The sequence below is a fragment of the Oncorhynchus gorbuscha genome, linkage group LG17 (assembly GCF_021184085.1).
Source record: "Oncorhynchus gorbuscha isolate QuinsamMale2020 ecotype Even-year linkage group LG17, OgorEven_v1.0, whole genome shotgun sequence".
Classification (NCBI taxonomy): Eukaryota; Metazoa; Chordata; class Actinopteri; order Salmoniformes; family Salmonidae; genus Oncorhynchus; species Oncorhynchus gorbuscha.
The window spans coordinates 10,315,795-10,333,538 of NC_060189.1; the positions used below are offsets into that span (position 1 = coordinate 10,315,795).

At 46.0% G+C, this 17,744-nt stretch overlaps 1 pseudogene; it reads right to left on the reverse strand.

Annotated features, from left to right (window-relative positions):
* Nucleotides 1–17,744, reverse strand: part of LOC124002296 — a 410,022-nt pseudogene that overhangs the window by 193,606 nt on the left and 198,672 nt on the right.

Sequence of the window (17,744 nt, forward strand, 5' to 3'; positions counted from 1 at the left end):
GTTTCTTCCTAGGTTTTGGCCTTTCTAGGGAGTTTTTCCAAGCCACCGTTCTTCTACACCTGCATTGCTTGCGGTTTGGGGTTTTAGGCTGGGTTTCTGTACAGCACTTTGAGATATATATATTTTTTTGATTGATTGATTGATTGATTGATTGATAGTTGTGCTGGACTTTGGTAGGTCAGCATGTTGATTAGTGCACTCAGATAAAACTGTTGGCATGAGGTTGTTTTTGATGAAGTTCTCCTGGAGAGATGGGCCTCCAGTCACTCGTTGTACATGGCTGTGACACTTTAGGTATGGGGACACACATTGTCAGTCTTCCAGACAGCAGGAACAGCCCCCTGCCAGTAGGTGGTGTTAACTATGTGTGTGATGACAGGGTTTAGATCTTCTGCATGCTCTTTAACCAGTCAGGCTGGACTGCCACCAGGCCCACACGCTTTACGTGGGTTCAGTCTGGTCAGGGCTTGATCTGGCCAATGCTGCATCTCAAACCTGCCTTGTAGGCACGGGCAGGGGTAAGATGGCAAGAGGTGTGGTGCTTGTCCATGCTTCAGCAAAAATACAAAAAAATACATTAAAAACATCAGCCACATCGTTGTCTTCAGATCCCTCCACATGTATTCTCCCTCCTGAAGTTTTCTTTTGTCCCAGTCCTTTGTTAATGAAGTCCCATCTTCCCTTTGGATTTTTCTTCTTTAGGTTCTGGATGTCAGTTTTGTAGTAGTTTGTCTTTGCTTCTTTGATAAATGTTTGCACTTGTGTTTCTGATTTTTCACCATTTCATTGTTTGACCCTGTTGAAAATCTTCTGTTTGTTCCTGATGGCGGCCGTTATTCCTTCAGTCATCCAGGGCTTGTCCAGTGTTGTTGTTTTCCCACTTCTTACAGGGCTCCGGGCAGCCGAGCGGAAATGGATCTATCGGCTGCCTTCGATACTGTGAACCATCAGATCCTCCTCTCCACCCTCTCCGAGTTGGGCATCTCCGGCGCGGCCCACGCTTGGATTGCGTCCTACCTGACAGGTCGCTCCTACCAGGTGGCGTGGCGAGAATCTGTCTCCTCACCACGCGCTCTCACCACTGGTGTCCCCCAGGGCTCTGTTCTAGGCCCTCTCCTATTCTCGCTATACACCAAGTCACTTGGCTCTGTCATAACCTCACATGGTCTCTCCTATCATTGCTATGCAGACGACACACAATTAATCTTCTCCTTTCCCCCTTCTGATGACCAGGTGGCGAATCGCATCTCTGCATGTCTGGCAGACATATCAGTGTGGATGACGGATCACCACCTCAAGCTGAACCTCGGCAAGACGGAGCTGCTCTTCCTCCCGGGAAGGACTGCCCGTTCCATGATCTCGCCATCACGGTTGACAACTCCATTGTGTCCTCCTCCCAGAGCGCTAAGAACCTTGGCGTGATCCTGGACAACACCCTGTCGTTCTCAACCAACATCAAGGCGGTGGCCCGTTCCTGTAGGTTCATGCTCTACAACATCCGCAGAGTACGACCCTGCCTCACACAGGAAGCGGCGCAGGTCCTAATCCAGGCACTTGTCATCTCCCGTCTGGATTACTGCAACTCGCTGTTGGCTGGGCTCCCTGCCTGTGCCATTAAACCCCTTCAACTCATCCAGAACGCCGCAGCCCGTCTGGTGTTCAACCTTCCCAAGTTCTCTCACGTCACCCCGCTCCTCCGTTCTCTCCACTGGCTTCCAGTTGAAGCTCGCATCCGCTACAAGACCATGGTGCTTGCCTACGGAGCTGTGAGGGGAACGGCACCTCAGTACCTCCAGGCTCTGATCAGGCCCTACACCCAAACAAGGGCACTGCGTTCATCCACCTCTGGCCTGCTCGCCTCCCTACCACTGAGGAAGTACAGCTCCCGCTCAGCCCAGTCAAAACTGTTCGCTGCTCTGGCCCCCCAATGGTGGAACAAACTCCCTCACGACGCCAGGACAGCGGAGTCAATCACCACCTTCCGGAGACACCTGAAACCCCACCTCTTTAAGGAATACCTAGGATAGGATAAGTAATCCCTCTCACCCCCCCCCTTTAAGATTTAGATGCACTATTGTAAAGTGACTGTTCCACTGGATGTCATAAGGTGAATGCACCAATTTGTAAGTCGCTCTGGATAACAGCGTCTGCTAAATGACTTAAATGTAAATGTCTTATTGGCATGTATACATCAAGTACAGTTTGAATGCAGGAGTTCAATGTCTCCACCTTTGCATTAATGCTCTCCACCTCATCTATGGCAGACTGGTCAGTACTGGCCATACATGGTGTCGAGACCTCCTGTCTGTTCTGGGTTACCAGACGCCCTTTTATCCCGCTGCACCTGGCTTCTCCCTCCTGATGTTGAGTTTGGGGAGAACAGCAGACATTTGTGATCACTGGATCCAAGAGGAGCAATCACGGTGGGATTGTTGTAGTGATTCTTCATCTTGGTAATGATCAGATCTAGGATGGAGTCCACTCTGATCTCGTCTTTGACCACTTGTTCCATGTCTGGATGGGAGTTTGTCAGCATCTTGATGGGCAGATGATTAAAGTCTCCACAGGAAGAGACCCACTTGGGGAGAGGACATCCTGATCACATGGACAGTGTTGATGAGATAATCCACAGTGTTCTGCGGAAGTGTTTTCTCATTTGCCCATAGTGGATGGAAGAGTACTCCCACTACCAGAGTTGAGACTGAGCTGGGGGGTTGTTTAGGATGGAGCTGAAGCCAAATACATTAAAATTCCTCAATCCTTTGGTCTCCGGGGGATTTCTGGACGTATTTTGCGACATCCCATAATTCAGTTAGAGCTCATTGCGTTAAACATTATAAAATGAATGTGAGCGATTGTGTTTTTGATGTTTTTTTTTAGGTCTGTTACCTTCTATTGTCAGTATTTTCCTCTGTCTGCCCTTACCAGATGTAGTCCCCCTCACCCGGCTTCTTGCATGCATTATCCCGAAGCCCTGAAGTTCGTCTTGTGCCAGGGGAGGTGCATGTTTTTGGTAAATCCGTAGAAAATGTGATGAGTATTTCAAAATGTTTCTACTACACTCCATTGTTGGAGCTTAATCTGTTAAAAGAGCAGGGAAAAGTATGCAGTGCGCCACAAAAAAACCCACAAGAAAACCAACACTAATAAACATTTCAAACATTGTAACACGTTACTCTCGAAGCAGCTGCCTGGAAGTGCCACAAGTACTGGATGCCACTCTAATCCCAGTCATTTCACCTCTGTTTTCCCAGTCAAAATGCTCCATGAGCGGATATTATTCTGTTCTCCCCATATCTCTCTCCTTTCTGTTCTCCCCCATCTCTCTCTCCTCTCTGTTCTCCCCCATCTCACTCTCCTTTCTGTTCTCCCCATCTCTCTCCTTTCTGTTCTCCCCATATCTCTCTCCTTTCTGTTCTCCCCCATCTCTCTCTCCTTTCTGTTCTCCCCCATCTCTCTCTCCTCTCTGTTCTCCCCCATCTCACTCTCCTTTCTGTTCTCCCCATCTCTCTCTCCTCTCTGTTCTCCCCATCTCACTCTCCTTTCTGTTCTCCCCATCTCTCTCTCCTCTCTGTTCTCCCCCATCTCACTCTCCTTTCTGTTCTCCCCATCTCTCTCTCCTCTCTGTTCTCCCCATCTCACTCTCCTTTCTGTTCTCCCCATCTCTCTCCTTTCTGTTCTCCCCATCTCTCTCTCCTTTCTGTTCTCCCCCATCTCTCTCTCCTTTCTGTTCTCCCCATCTCTCTCCTTTCTGTTCTCCCCATATCTCTCTCCTTTCTGTTCTCCCCCATCTCTCTCTCCTTTCTGTTCTCCCATTTCTCTCTCCTCTCTGTTCTCCCATTTCTCTCTCCTCTCTGTTCTCCCATTTTTCTCTCCTCTCTGTTCTCCCCATCTCTCTCTCCTCTCTGTTCTCCCATTTCTCTCTCCTCTCTGTTCTCCCATTTCTCTCTCCTCTCTGTTCTCCCATCTCTCTCTCCTCTCTGTTCTCCCATTTCTCTCTCCTTTCTGTTCTCCCCATATCTCTCTCCTTTCTGTTCTCCCCCATCTCTCTCTCCTTTCTGTTCTCCCCCATCTCTCTCTCCTCTCTGTTCTCCCCCATCTCACTCTCCTCTCTGTTCTCCCCATCTCTCTCTCCTCTCTGTTCTCCCCATCTCACTCTCCTTTCTGTTCTCCCCATCTCTCTCTCCTCTCTGTTCTCCCCCATCTCACTCTCCTTTCTGTTCTCCCCATCTCTCTCTCCTCTCTGTTCTCCCCCATCTCACTCTCCTTTCTGTTCTCCCCATCTCTCTCCTTTCTGTTCTCCCCATCTCTCTCTCCTTTCTGTTCTCCCCCATCTCTCTCTCCTTTCTGTTCTCCCCATCTCTCTCCTTTCTGTTCTCCCCATATCTCTCTCCTTTCTGTTCTCCCCCATCTCTCTCTCCTTTCTGTTCTCCCCCATCTCTCTCTCCTCTCTGTTCTCCCCCATCTCACTCTCCTTTCTGTTCTCCCCATCTCTCTCCTTTCTGTTCTCCCCATCTCTCTCCTTTCTGTTCTCCCCATCTCTCTCCTTTCTGTTCTCCCCATCTCTCTCCTTTCTGTTCTCCCCATCTCTCTCCTTTCTGTTCTCCCCATCTCTCTCCTTTCTGTTCTCCCCATATCTCTCTCCTTTCTGTTCTCCCCCATCTCTCTCTCCTTTCTGTTCTCCCCATCTCTCTCTCCTTTCTGTTCTCCCATTTCTCTCTCCTCTCTGTTCTCCCCATCTCTCTCCTTTCTGTTCTCCCCATCTCTCTCCTTTCTGTTCTCCCCATCTCTCTCCTTTCTGTTCTCCCCATCTCTCTCCTTTCTGTTCTCCCCATCTCTCTCCTTTCTGTTCTCCCCATATCTCTCTCCTTTCTGTTCTCCCCCATCTCTCTCTCCTTTCTGTTCTCCCCCATCTCTCTCTCTCTCCTTTCTGTTCTCCCCATCTCTCTCCTTTCTGTTCTCCCCATCTCTCTCCTTTCTGTTCTCCCCATATCTCTCTCCTTTCTGTTCTCCCCATCTCTCTCCTTTCTGTTCTCCCCATATCTCTCTCCTTTCTGTTCTCCCCCATCTCTCTCTCCTTTCTGTTCTCCCCATCTCTCTCTCCTTTCTGTTCTCCCCCATCTCTCTCTCCTTTCTGTTCTCCCCATCTCTCTCCTTTCTGTTCTCCCCATATCTCTCTCCTTTCTGTTCTCCCCATCTCTCTCTCCTTTCTGTTCTCCCCGCTCTCTCCTTTCTGTTCTCCCCCATCTCTCTCTCCTTTCTGTTCTCCCCATCTCTCTCCTTTCTGTTCTCCCCATCTCTCTCCTTTCTGTTCTCCCCATCTCTCTCCTTTCTGTTCTCCCCATCTCTCTCCTTTCTGTTCTCCCCATCTCTCTCCTTTCTGTTCTCCCCATATCTCTCTCCTTTCTGTTCTCCCCCATCTCTCTCTCCTTTCTGTTCTCCCCATCTCTCTCTCCTTTCTGTTCTCCCATTTCTCTCTCCTCTCTGTTCTCCCCATCTCTCTCCTTTCTGTTCTCCCCATCTCTCTCCTTTCTGTTCTCCCCATCTCTCTCCTTTCTGTTCTCCCCATCTCTCTCCTTTCTGTTCTCCCCATCTCTCTCCTTTCTGTTCTCCCCATATCTCTCTCCTTTCTGTTCTCCCCCATCTCTCTCTCCTTTCTGTTCTCCCCATCTCTCTCTCCTTTCTGTTCTCCCCATCTCTCTCCTTTCTGTTCTCCCCATCTCTCTCCTTTCTGTTCTCCCCATATCTCTCTCCTTTCTGTTCTCCCCATCTCTCTCTCCTTTCTGTTCTCCCCGCTCTCTCCTTTCTGTTCTCCCCCATCTCTCTCTCCTTTCTGTTCTCCCCATCTCTCTCCTTTCTGTTCTCCCCATCTCTCTCCTTTCTGTTCTCCCCATCTCTCTCCTTTCTGTTCTCCCCATCTCTCTCTCCTTTCTGTTCTCCCCATATCTCTCTCCTTTCTGTTCTCCCCCATCTCTCTCTCCTTTCTGTTCTCCCCATCTCTCTCTCCTTTCTGTTCTCCCATTTCTCTCTCCTCTCTGTTCTCCCCATCTCTCTCCTTTCTGTTCTCCCCATCTCTCTCCTTTCTGTTCTCCCCATCTCTCTCCTTTCTGTTCTCCCCATCTCTCTCTCCTTTCTGTTCTCCCCATCTCTCTCTCCTTTCTGTTCTCCCCATCTCTCTCCTTTCTGTTCTCCCCCATCTCTCTCTCCTTTCTGTTCTCCCCCATCTCTCTCTCCTCTCTGTTCTCCCCATATCTCTCTCCTTTCTGTTCTCCCCCATCTCTCTCTCCTTTCTGTTCTCCCCATCTCTCTCCTTTCTGTTCTCCCCATCTCTCTCCTTTCTGTTCTCCCCATCTCTCTCTCCTTTCTGTTCTCCCCCATCTCTCTCTCCTTTCTGTTCTCCCCATCTCTCTCCTTTCTGTTCTCCCCCATCTCTCTCTCCTTTCTGTTCTCCCCCATCTCTCTCTCCTCTCTGTTCTCCCCATATCTCTCTCCTTTCTGTTCTCCCCCATCTCTCTCTCCTTTCTGTTCTCCCATTTTTCTCTCCTCTCTGTTCTCCCCATCTCTCTCTCCTTTCTGTTCTCCCCATCTCTCTCTCCTTTCTGTTCTCCCATTTTTCTCTCCTTTCTGTTCTCCCATTTTTCTCTCCTCTCTGTTCTCCCCCATCTCTCTCTCCTTTCTGTTCTCCCCATCTCTCTCTCCTTTCTGTTCTCCCCATCTCTCTCTCCTTTCTGTTCTCCCCATCTCTCTCTCCTTTCTGTTCTCCCCATCTCTCTCTCCTTTCTGTTCTCCCCATCTCTCTCTCCTTTCTGTTCTCCCCATCTCTCTCTCCTTTCTGTTCTCCCCATCTCTCTCTCCTTTCTGTTCTCCCCATCTCTCTCTCCTTTCTGTTCTCCCCATCTCTCTCTCCTTTCTGTTCTCCCCATCTCTCTCTCCTTTCTGTTCTCCCCATCTCTCTCTCCTTTCTGTTCTCCCCATCTCTCTCTCCTTTCTGTTCTCCCCATCTCTCTCTCCTTTCTGTTCTCCCCATCTCTCTCTCCTTTCTGTTCTCCCCATCTCTCTCTCCTTTCTGTTCTCCCATTTTTCTCTCCTCTCTGTTCTCCCCGCTCTCTCCTCTCTGTTCTCCCATTTCTCTCTCCTTTCTGTTCTCCCCATATCTCTCTCCTTTCTGTTCTCCCCCATCTCTCTCTCCTTTCTGTTCTCCCCCATCTCTCTCTCCTCTCTGTTCTCCCCCATCTCACTCTCCTCTCTGTTCTCCCCATCTCTCTCTCCTCTCTGTTCTCCCCCATCTCACTCTCCTTTCTGTTCTCCCCATCTCTCTCTCCTCTCTGTTCTCCCCCATCTCACTCTCCTTTCTGTTCTCCCCATCTCTCTCTCCTCTCTGTTCTCCCCCATCTCACTCTCCTTTCTGTTCTCCCCATCTCTCTCCTTTCTGTTCTCCCCATCTCTCTCTCCTTTCTGTTCTCCCCCATCTCTCTCTCCTTTCTGTTCTCCCCATCTCTCTCCTTTCTGTTCTCCCCATATCTCTCTCCTTTCTGTTCTCCCCCATCTCTCTCTCCTTTCTGTTCTCCCCCATCTCTCTCTCCTCTCTGTTCTCCCCATCTCACTCTCCTTTCTGTTCTCCCCATCTCTCTCCTTTCTGTTCTCCCCATCTCTCTCCTTTCTGTTCTCCCCATCTCTCTCCTTTCTGTTCTCCCCATCTCTCTCCTTTCTGTTCTCCCCATCTCTCTCCTTTCTGTTCTCCCCATCTCTCTCCTTTCTGTTCTCCCCATATCTCTCTCCTTTCTGTTCTCCCCCATCTCTCTCTCCTTTCTGTTCTCCCCATCTCTCTCTCCTTTCTGTTCTCCCATTTCTCTCTCCTCTCTGTTCTCCCCATCTCTCTCCTTTCTGTTCTCCCCATCTCTCTCCTTTCTGTTCTCCCCATCTCTCTCCTTTCTGTTCTCCCCATCTCTCTCCTTTCTGTTCTCCCCATCTCTCTCCTTTCTGTTCTCCCCATATCTCTCTCCTTTCTGTTCTCCCCCATCTCTCTCTCCTTTCTGTTCTCCCCCATCTCTCTCTCCTTTCTGTTCTCCCCATCTCTCTCCTTTCTGTTCTCCCCATCTCTCTCCTTTCTGTTCTCCCCATATCTCTCTCCTTTCTGTTCTCCCCATCTCTCTCCTTTCTGTTCTCCCCATATCTCTCTCCTTTCTGTTCTCCCCCATCTCTCTCTCCTTTCTGTTCTCCCCATCTCTCTCTCCTTTCTGTTCTCCCCCATCTCTCTCTCCTTTCTGTTCTCCCCATCTCTCTCCTTTCTGTTCTCCCCATCTCTCTCTCCTTTCTGTTCTCCCCCATCTCTCTCTCCTCTCTGTTCTCCCCCATCTCTCTCTCCTTTCTGTTCTCCCCCATCTCTCTCTCCTTTCTGTTCTCCCCATCTCTCTCCTTTCTGTTCTCCCCATCTCTCTCCTTTCTGTTCTCCCCATCTCTCTCCTTTCTGTTCTCCCCATCTCTCTCTCCTTTCTGTTCTCCCCCATCTCTCTCTCCTTTCTGTTCTCCCCATCTCTCTCCTTTCTGTTCTCCCCATCTCTCTCCTTTCTGTTCTCCCCATCTCTCTCCTTTCTGTTCTCCCCATCTCTCTCCTTTCTGTTCTCCCCATATCTCTCTCCTTTCTGTTCTCCCCCATCTCTCTCTCCTTTCTGTTCTCCCCATCTCTCTCTCCTTTCTGTTCTCCCATTTCTCTCTCCTCTCTGTTCTCCCCATCTCTCTCCTTTCTGTTCTCCCCATCTCTCTCCTTTCTGTTCTCCCCATCTCTCTCCTTTCTGTTCTCCCCATCTCTCTCTCCTTTCTGTTCTCCCCCATCTCTCTCTCCTTTCTGTTCTCCCCATCTCTCTCCTTTCTGTTCTCCCCATCTCTCTCTCCTTTCTGTTCTCCCCCATCTCTCTCTCCTCTCTGTTCTCCCCATATCTCTCTCCTTTCTGTTCTCCCCCATCTCTCTCTCCTTTCTGTTCTCCCCATCTCTCTCCTTTCTGTTCTCCCCATCTCTCTCCTTTCTGTTCTCCCCATCTCTCTCTCCTTTCTGTTCTCCCCCATCTCTCTCTCCTTTCTGTTCTCCCCATCTCTCTCCTTTCTGTTCTCCCCCATCTCTCTCTCCTTTCTGTTCTCCCCCATCTCTCTCTCCTCTCTGTTCTCCCCATATCTCTCTCCTTTCTGTTCTCCCCATCTCTCTCCTTTCTGTTCTCCCCTCTCTCTCCTTTCTGTTCTCCCATTTTTCTCTCCTTTCTGTTCTCCCCTCTCTCTCCTTTCTGTTCTCCCATTTTTCTCTCCTTTCTGTTCTCCCATCTCTCTCTCCTCTCTGTTCTCCCCGCTCTCTCCTCTCTGTTCTCCCCATCTCTCTCTCCTTTCTGTTCTCCCATTTCTCTCTCCTTTCTGTTCTCCCATTTTTCTCTCCTTTCTGTTCTCCCATTTTTCTCTCCTTTCTGTTCTCCCATTTTTCTCTCCTTTCTGTTCTCCCATTTCTCTCTCCTTTCTGTTCTCCCATTTTTCTCTCCTTTCTGTTCTCCCATTTTTCTCTCCTTTCTGTTCTCCCATTTTTCTCTCCTTTCTGTTCTCCCATTTTTCTCTCCTTTCTGTTCTCCCATTTTTCTCTCCTTTCTGTTCTCCCCGCTCTCTCCTTTCTGTTCTCCCATTTTTCTCTCCTTTCTGTTCTCCCATTTTTCTCTCCTTTCTGTTCTCCCATTTTTCTCTCCTCTCTGTTCTCCCCATCTCTCTCTCCTTTCTGTTCTCCCCCATCTCTCTCTCCTTTCTGTTCTCCCATTTTTCTCTCCTCTCTGTTCTCCCCATCTCTCTCTCCTCTCTGTTCTCCCCCATCTCTCTCTCCTTTCTGTTCTCCCCATCTCTCTCTCCTTTCTGTTCTCCCCATCTCTCTCTCCTTTCTGTTCTCCCCATCTCTCTCTCCTTTCTGTTCTCCCCATCTCTCTCTCCTTTCTGTTCTCCCCCATCTCTCTCTCCTTTCTGTTCTCCCCCATCTCTCTCTCCTTTCTGTTCTCCCATTTTTCTCTCCTCTCTGTTCTCCCATCTCTCTCTCCTCTCTGTTCTCCCCATCTCTCTCTCCTTTCTGTTCTCCCCATCTCTCTCTCCTTTCTGTTCTCCCCATCTCTCTCTCCTTTCTGTTCTCCCCATCTCTCTCTCCTTTCTGTTCTCCCCATCTCTCTCTCCTTTCTGTTCTCCCCATCTCTCTCTCCTTTCTGTTCTCCCCCATCTCTCTCTCCTTTCTGTTCTCCCCCATCTCTCTCTCCTTTCTGTTCTCCCATTTTTCTCTCCTCTCTGTTCTCCCCATCTCTCTCCTTTCTGTTCTCCCCCATCTCTCTCTCCTTTCTGTTCTCCCCCATCTCTCTCTCCTTTCTGTTCTCCCCATCTCTCTCTCCTTTCTGTTCTCCCCATCTCTCTCTCCTTTCTGTTCTCCTCCATCTCTCTCTCCTTTCTGTTCTCCCATTTTTCTCTCCTCTGTTCTCCCCTCTCTCCTCTCTGTTCTCCCCTCTCTCTCCTCTCTGTTCTCCCCCATCTCACTCTCCTTTCTGTTCTCCCTCTCTCCTTTCTGTTCTCCCATCTCTCTCTCCTTTCTGTTCTCCCCTCTCTCTCTCCTTTCTGTTCTCCCATCTCTCTCTCCTCTCTGTTCTCCCATCTCTCTCTCCTTTCTGTTCTCCCCTCTCTCTCTCCTTTCTGTTCTCCCATCTCTCTCTCTCCTTTCGGTTCTCTCATCTCTCTATCCTTTCTGTTCTCCCCCATCCATCTCTCTCTCCTTTCTGTTCTCCAATCTCTCTCTCCTTTCTGTTCTCCCCATCTCTCTATCCTTTCTGTTCTTCCCCATCTCTCTAGTCTTTCGGTTCTCCCCTCTCTCCTTTCTGTTCTCCCATCTCTCTCTCCTTTCTGTTCTCCCCCATCCATCTCTCTCTCCTTTCTGTTCTCCAATCTCTCTCTCCTTTCTGTTCTCCCCATCTCTCTCTCCTTTCTGTTCTCCCATCTCTCTCTCCTTTCTGTTCTCCCATCTCTCTCTCCTTTCTGTTCTCCCATCTCTCTCTACTTTCTGTTCTCCCATCTCTCTCTCCTTTCTGTTCTCCCATCTCTCTCTACTTTCTGTTCTCCCATCTCTCTCTCCTTTCTGTTCTCCCAGCTCTCTATCCTTTCTGTTCTCCCCCATCCATCTCTCTCTCCTTTCTGTTCTCCAATCTCTCTCTCCTTTCTGTTCTCCCCATCTCTCTCTCCTTTCTGTTCTCCCATCTCTCTCTCCTTTCTGTTCTCCCATCTCTCTCTCCTTTCTGTTCTCCCATCTCTCTCTACTTTCTGTTCTCCCCATCTCTCTCTCCTTTCTGTTCTCCCATCTCTCTCTCATTTCTGTTCTCCCATCTCTCTCCTTTCTGTTCTCCCATCTCTCATCTTTCGGTTCTCCCCTCTCTCTCCTTTCTGTTCTCCCCCATCTTTCTCTCCTTTCTTCCCTTGCATTTCTACTCCTATCTCTCTATTTTTATTCTCCTCCAACACTAAAATGGCAACAAGATGATGTAACATAATTAAAGATACAAGAGATTCAAATTGGATATTGATTAAGAAACTAAAGCCCCATGTTCAGGCCCTGTTTAAGCCCCCTGTTCAGGCCCTGTTTAAGCTCCCTGTTCAGGCCCTGTTTAAGCTCCCTGTTCAGGCCCTGTTTAAGCCCCCTGTTCAGGCCCTGTTTAAGCTCCCTGTTCAGGCCCTGTTTAAGCTCCCTGTTCAGGCCCTGTTTAAGCCCTGTGTTTAAGTGATTGATTCACAATGCCACTCTTCTTTCACATTCTACTGACACCGATGGATGAATGGCGTTTTGGGGCTTGTCTGAGCCTAGCTGTCGGTCTGCTTTTCATCGTCTGGTTGTGAATGGGACCGTGTCGACGCTTTAAGGCTTGACAGTGCCTGCCTATCGGATGCCAATCTGGAGACGCCGTGTGTCACATAGGATAGGGGTGAATCTGAAGGACGTTGGTTGTCCTCTAGTCTAAAGCCAATACATTGATGGAAAAAGGAAAAGTGAAAATGGCTTTCAATATCGAGCGTTTAGTTAGATGAAAGAGGAGGAGAACACGACGCAGGGTCAAACATGATGGATTATGGGACAATCAGGGGACGTATGGACAAAAATAAGCTTTCATAGTGAGTACTAGCGAGCACACACACACACACACACACACGCGCACGTACACACTCACTCTTGCATTGACATGTTAACAGTGAGCTCAAACTCAGGGCTCTCCAGGACATCTACAGCACCCGGTGTCCAGTGCTGAGTGATTTGTCCTTTGTGAGGTTGCTTGGTTTTATTATTAAAACATAATCACGGTTTTCAATTTCAATTTTCTTTTAAACGCACTATGCATTATGTGAGTTGAATGCTGAAATAACACAGAATAAAACAATTATTACATGATAGTGGTGACTGCCCCTTACTGCTCATCACTTATTAAACATTATTTATTCACTTACTTTAATAAAATAAAAATGAAATCATGAATGTATTATTTCATTCCAAGTCATCATATCATCTCTATAGAGTTGCTTTCTATGCTGTCTGAAAAAAAAGACTATTTTTTAGTTCTTCAAAGTAAATAAGGCTTTTATGACTGCTGAATAAAAACTATCAATCACTTAGATCACGTATTTTTAGGCTCACGAAGCAACTGCTTTCTATCGCTCTCGATCAAGCGGTCTCTCTTCTCTCATCTCTGTGTCTGCTCCGCTCAGACCAGACAAGTTTCAACAGGGGGGCACAATGGATTATGGTCATTGTAGTAAATTACCATGTGTTCTGCGCAAAAATATGTAAATATTCTCCTGTTGGGAAACTACAACTCCCTACTACATCCCACAGTTCAGGCTTGATCTGATTGATCTCCACATAAACTGCACATTGAGCTCACAGAAAAAGAAGGGACTAAAATGAATTCAAATACTTGAAACGACGTCTGGGCGCCAGGCACACCCCGTTACCCCGTTCAAAGGCACACCCCATTACCCCGTTCAAAGGCACACCCCGTTACCCCGTTACCCCGTTCAAAGGCACACCCCGTTACCCCGTTCAAAGGCAAACCCCGTTACCCCGTTCAAAGGCACTTCAATATTTTGTCTTGCCCATTTAACCTCAATGGCACACATACACAATCCTATTGTCTTAAAGCTTACAAATCATTTTATAACCTGTCTCCTCCACTTTATCTACAATGATTGAAGATCATAGGATTCACCTGGTCAGTCTATGTCATGGAACGACCTGGTGTTGTTTTGTACACTGAGTGTATATTATTCTAATGATATATTTATTTACAGGGATTTTCTTTATTGTTACTATGTTTTCCATTGTAGAATAATACTCAAGACATCAATACTATGAAATAATACCTATGGAATCATGTAGTAACCAAAAAAAAGTGTTAAAGGAGGCAGGATTTTCATTGGATTACTGAACAAAACGCACCAACAAAATTGAGTTTTTGGGACATAAAAAGGGACTTTATCAAAACGATAATTTACTGTGTAACTGGGAGTCTTGTGAGTGGAACCATATGAAGATCATCAAAGGTAAGTGATTCATTTTATCGCTATTTCTGACTTTAGTGACTCCTCTACTTGGCTGGTAAATGTCTGTATGCTTTTTACACGGGCGCTGTCCTCAGATAGTCGCATGGTATGCTTTCGCCATAAAGCCTTTTTGAAATCTAACACAGTGGCTGGATTAACAAGAAGTTCATCTTTAAACCGATGTGTAACACTTGTATATTTTATGAATGACTTATTATTTGTATTCCTGTATTTTGAATTTGGCGCTCTGCAATTTTACCGGATGCTAGCGTCCCACATACCCTAGAGAGGTTTTAAACAAATCAAAATATATTTTATATTTGATTCTTCAAAAGTTGCCACCCTTTTCCTTGACAGCTTTGCACACGCTTGGCATTCTCTCAACCAGCTTCATGAGGTAGTTACCTGGAATGCATTTAAATGATCAAGTGTGCCTTGTTAAAAGTTAATTTGTGGAATTTCTTTCCTTCTTAATGTGTTTGAGCCAATCAGTTACGGGGGTATGGCAAGAACAGGACAAATAAGCAAAGAGAAGTGACAGTTTATCATTACTTAAAGACATGGTCAGTCAATGCGGAACATTTCAAGAACTTTGAAAGTTTCTTCAAGTGCAGTCGCAAAAACCATGAAATGATGCAGTTGGCTCTCATGAGGACCGGCACAGGAAACGAAGACCCAGAGTTACCTCTGCTGCAAAAGATAAGTTCATTAGAGTTACCAGACTCAGAAATTGCAGACTGAATAAATGCTTCTAAGTTCAAGTAACAGACACATCTCAACATCAACTGTTCAGAGGAGACCGAGTGAATCAGGCCTCATGGCTGAATTTCTTCAAATTAACCACTACTAAAGGACACCAATAAGAAGAAGAGACTTTCTTGGGCCAAGAAACACAAGCAATTGGCATTAGACCCGTGGAAATCTGTCCTTTGGTCTTGAGATTTTTGGTTCCAACCATCGTGGCTTTGTGAGACGCAGAGTAGGTGAACGGATGATCTCCGCATGTGTGGTTCCCACCGTGAAGCATGGAGGAGGAGGTGTAGGGGTGCATTGCTGGTGACACTGTCTGTTATTTATTTAGAATTCAAGGCACACAACCAGCATGGCTACCACAGCATTCTGCAGCAATAGGCCATCCCATCTGCTTTGCGCTTAGTGGGACTATCATTTGTTTTTAACAGGACAATAACCCAACACACCTCCAGGCTGTGTAATGGCTATGATGAAGTGCTACGTCAGATGACCTGGCCTCCACAATCATCCGACCTCAAGCCAATTGAGATGGTCTTGACCACAGAGTGAAGGAAAAGCAGCCAACAAATGCTCAGCATTCAACTCCTTCAAGACTGTTAGAAAAGCATTCCAGGTGAAGCTGGTTGAGAGAATGCCAATTGTGTGCAAAGCTGTCATCAAGGCAAAGGTTAGCTACTTTGAAGAATCTATAATCGGAAAAAATATAGATTTTATTAAGACTTTTTTAGTTACTACATGATTCCATATGTGTTATTTCATAGTTTTTATGTCTTCATTATTATTCTACAGTGTAGAAAATAGTAAAAAATAAAGAAAAACCCTTGAATGAGTAGGTATGTCTATTCCGGTCTTGTTATTTGTTATTTGTTTTGTATTTTTCTGGATTTTGTGTATTGTTTTTATTGCTAGGTATTACTGCACTGTTGGAGCTAGAAACAATTTCTCTGCACCTGCCATAACATCGTCAAATTTGGAGAAACGACCAATGAACTTTGATTTGATTTCAGCGCTTTTACCATCAAGCCCTTAAATCCTGGAACCGGAAGAGCGGGAGCATTCCAGGAAGATGCTCGGAGCTGTGTGAGGCCTGTGGGTCAACTTGAAGCTCACATTGACTACGCCAAAAGAATAGCCTACAAAATCAACGCAAACTGCCCTTCCACCATATAGGCTACAAACATGAACAGTATTCACTCTGGCCATCACTCAAATACATGCATACTGTTATAAGGATAATTTAGTTGCTAATGGCATCCTGCAGTACCCCGGTCGCCCTTCAACTTGAGATTCTCAATGAGAGGGGGCAGCACAGCTAGCCTCCAACGTCACTTCCTACAGTAGCTTAAACTGAGCATGTTATGTCTCTATGAAATGCCATCTTAAAACTTCTTGGTGACAGGGGGGCAGTATTGAGTAGCGTGGATGAATAAGGTGCCCAGAGTGAACTGCCTGCTACTCTGTACCAGATGCTAATATGTGCATATTATTAGTAGTATTAGATAGAAAACACTCTGAAGTTTCTAAAACTGTTTGAATGATGTCTGTGAGTATAACAGAACTCATATGGCAAACCTGAAACAAATCCAAGTGGAAAAGTGGGAAATCTGAGGTTTGTAGTTTCATTTAAGTGATTGCCTATCCAATATGCTGTGTCTATGAGGCCAGATTGCACTTCCCAGGGCTGCCAGCAGATGTCAACAGTCTTTAGAAAGTTGTTTGAGGCTTCTATTGTGGAAGGGGGTTGAATAAGAGCTGATTCAACAAGTGGACTAGGCTGTGGCCAATCAGTTGTTTACTGCGCGGTCACGCAGGCGCGCCGTTCCGTTTTTTCTCTCTGTAATGAATACGCTATTGTCCGGTTGGAATATTATTGCAGATTTATTGTAAAATATACCCTAAGGATTGATTGTAAACATCGTTTGACATGTTTCTACAAACTGTAATGGAACTCTTGACTTTTCGTCTGGCTTTTGCGCTCGCGCATTGTGCATTTGGAATAGTGAACTAAATGCGCAAACAAAACGAAGGTATTTGGACATAAATATGGACATAATCGAACAAAACAACCATTTCTTGTGGAAGTGGGAGTACTGGGAGTGCATTCCGACGAAGATCAGCAAAGGTAAGTGAAGATTTATAATGCTATTTATGACTTTTGTTGACAATTTGACAACTTGGCGGGTAACTGTATGGCTTACTTTTGTGGCTGAACGCTGTTCTCAGATTATTGAATATTGTGCTTTTGCCGTAAAGCTTTTTTGAAATCTGACACAGCGTTTGCATTAAAACAAGTTTATCTTTCATTCTATGTAAAAGATCTATTGTTCATCAATATTTATGATGAGTATTTATGTTATTTGATGTGGCTCTCTGCAATTTTTTCGGATGTTTTGGAGGCATATAAATATGAACTTGATCGAACAAAACATACATGTATTGTGTAACATTGAGTCCTGGGAGTGTCATCTGATGAAGATCGTCAAAGGTTAGTGATGAATTTTATCTATATTTCTGCTTTTTGTGACACCTCTTTGGTTGGAAAATGGTGGAATTCTTTCTGTGACTAGTTGCTGAGTTGGTAGAGCATGGCGCTTGTAACGCCAGGGTAGTGGGTTCGATCCCCGGGACCACCCATACGTAGAATGTATGCACACATGACTGTAAGTCGCTTTGGATAAAAGCGTCTGCTAAATGGCATATATTATTATTATATTATTATTATTACTAACATAATGATATGTATCTTTAAAATGATGTAAAATACTTGTATGATTGAAGGAATTTTAATTATGAGATTTCTGTTGTTTTGAATTAGTTTCCCTGCAATTTCACTGGCTGTTGGCGAGGTGGGACGCTAGCGTCCCGAACGATCCCAGAGAGGTTAACCGACTTCCTTGGCTTCAAATTCCCTATTGAGTCTTCACATAGGCATGAATGGTGTCACGTGATTGATGGCTTTGTCCATTCATATACAGTCATTGGCTAGCACTCAGATACATACAATAGTGTCCTTTAGCACAACACCAACATCATCAAGAGGTCCGGAACTGCTGGTGTACACTCTAGGTAATGTAGGACAGTGATTTTGCAGGGTCGCGGATTCAAAGTAACCAAGTAGAGTGTAGAGGATCACTGTACCATCTAAACAACTGTGAAATATATTTTCCATAATTGAAGATATTGTATTTTTAGCTTTTTGAAGCTGGTGTACAAAACGGAAAGCAACGACATAAAAAATACAAAATTAAGAACAGAAAGTATAGAAATAGAGCACATACTGTAGAACCGATCTACCGCTTGTTAGACTTGCTTTCAATAACAGGTACATAGTGCATTTAATGTAAATAAATAATTGAAACCGAAATCGAAAACAGTGATTACTTTTTTAATAAACAAACCGAAACGACCTCGAA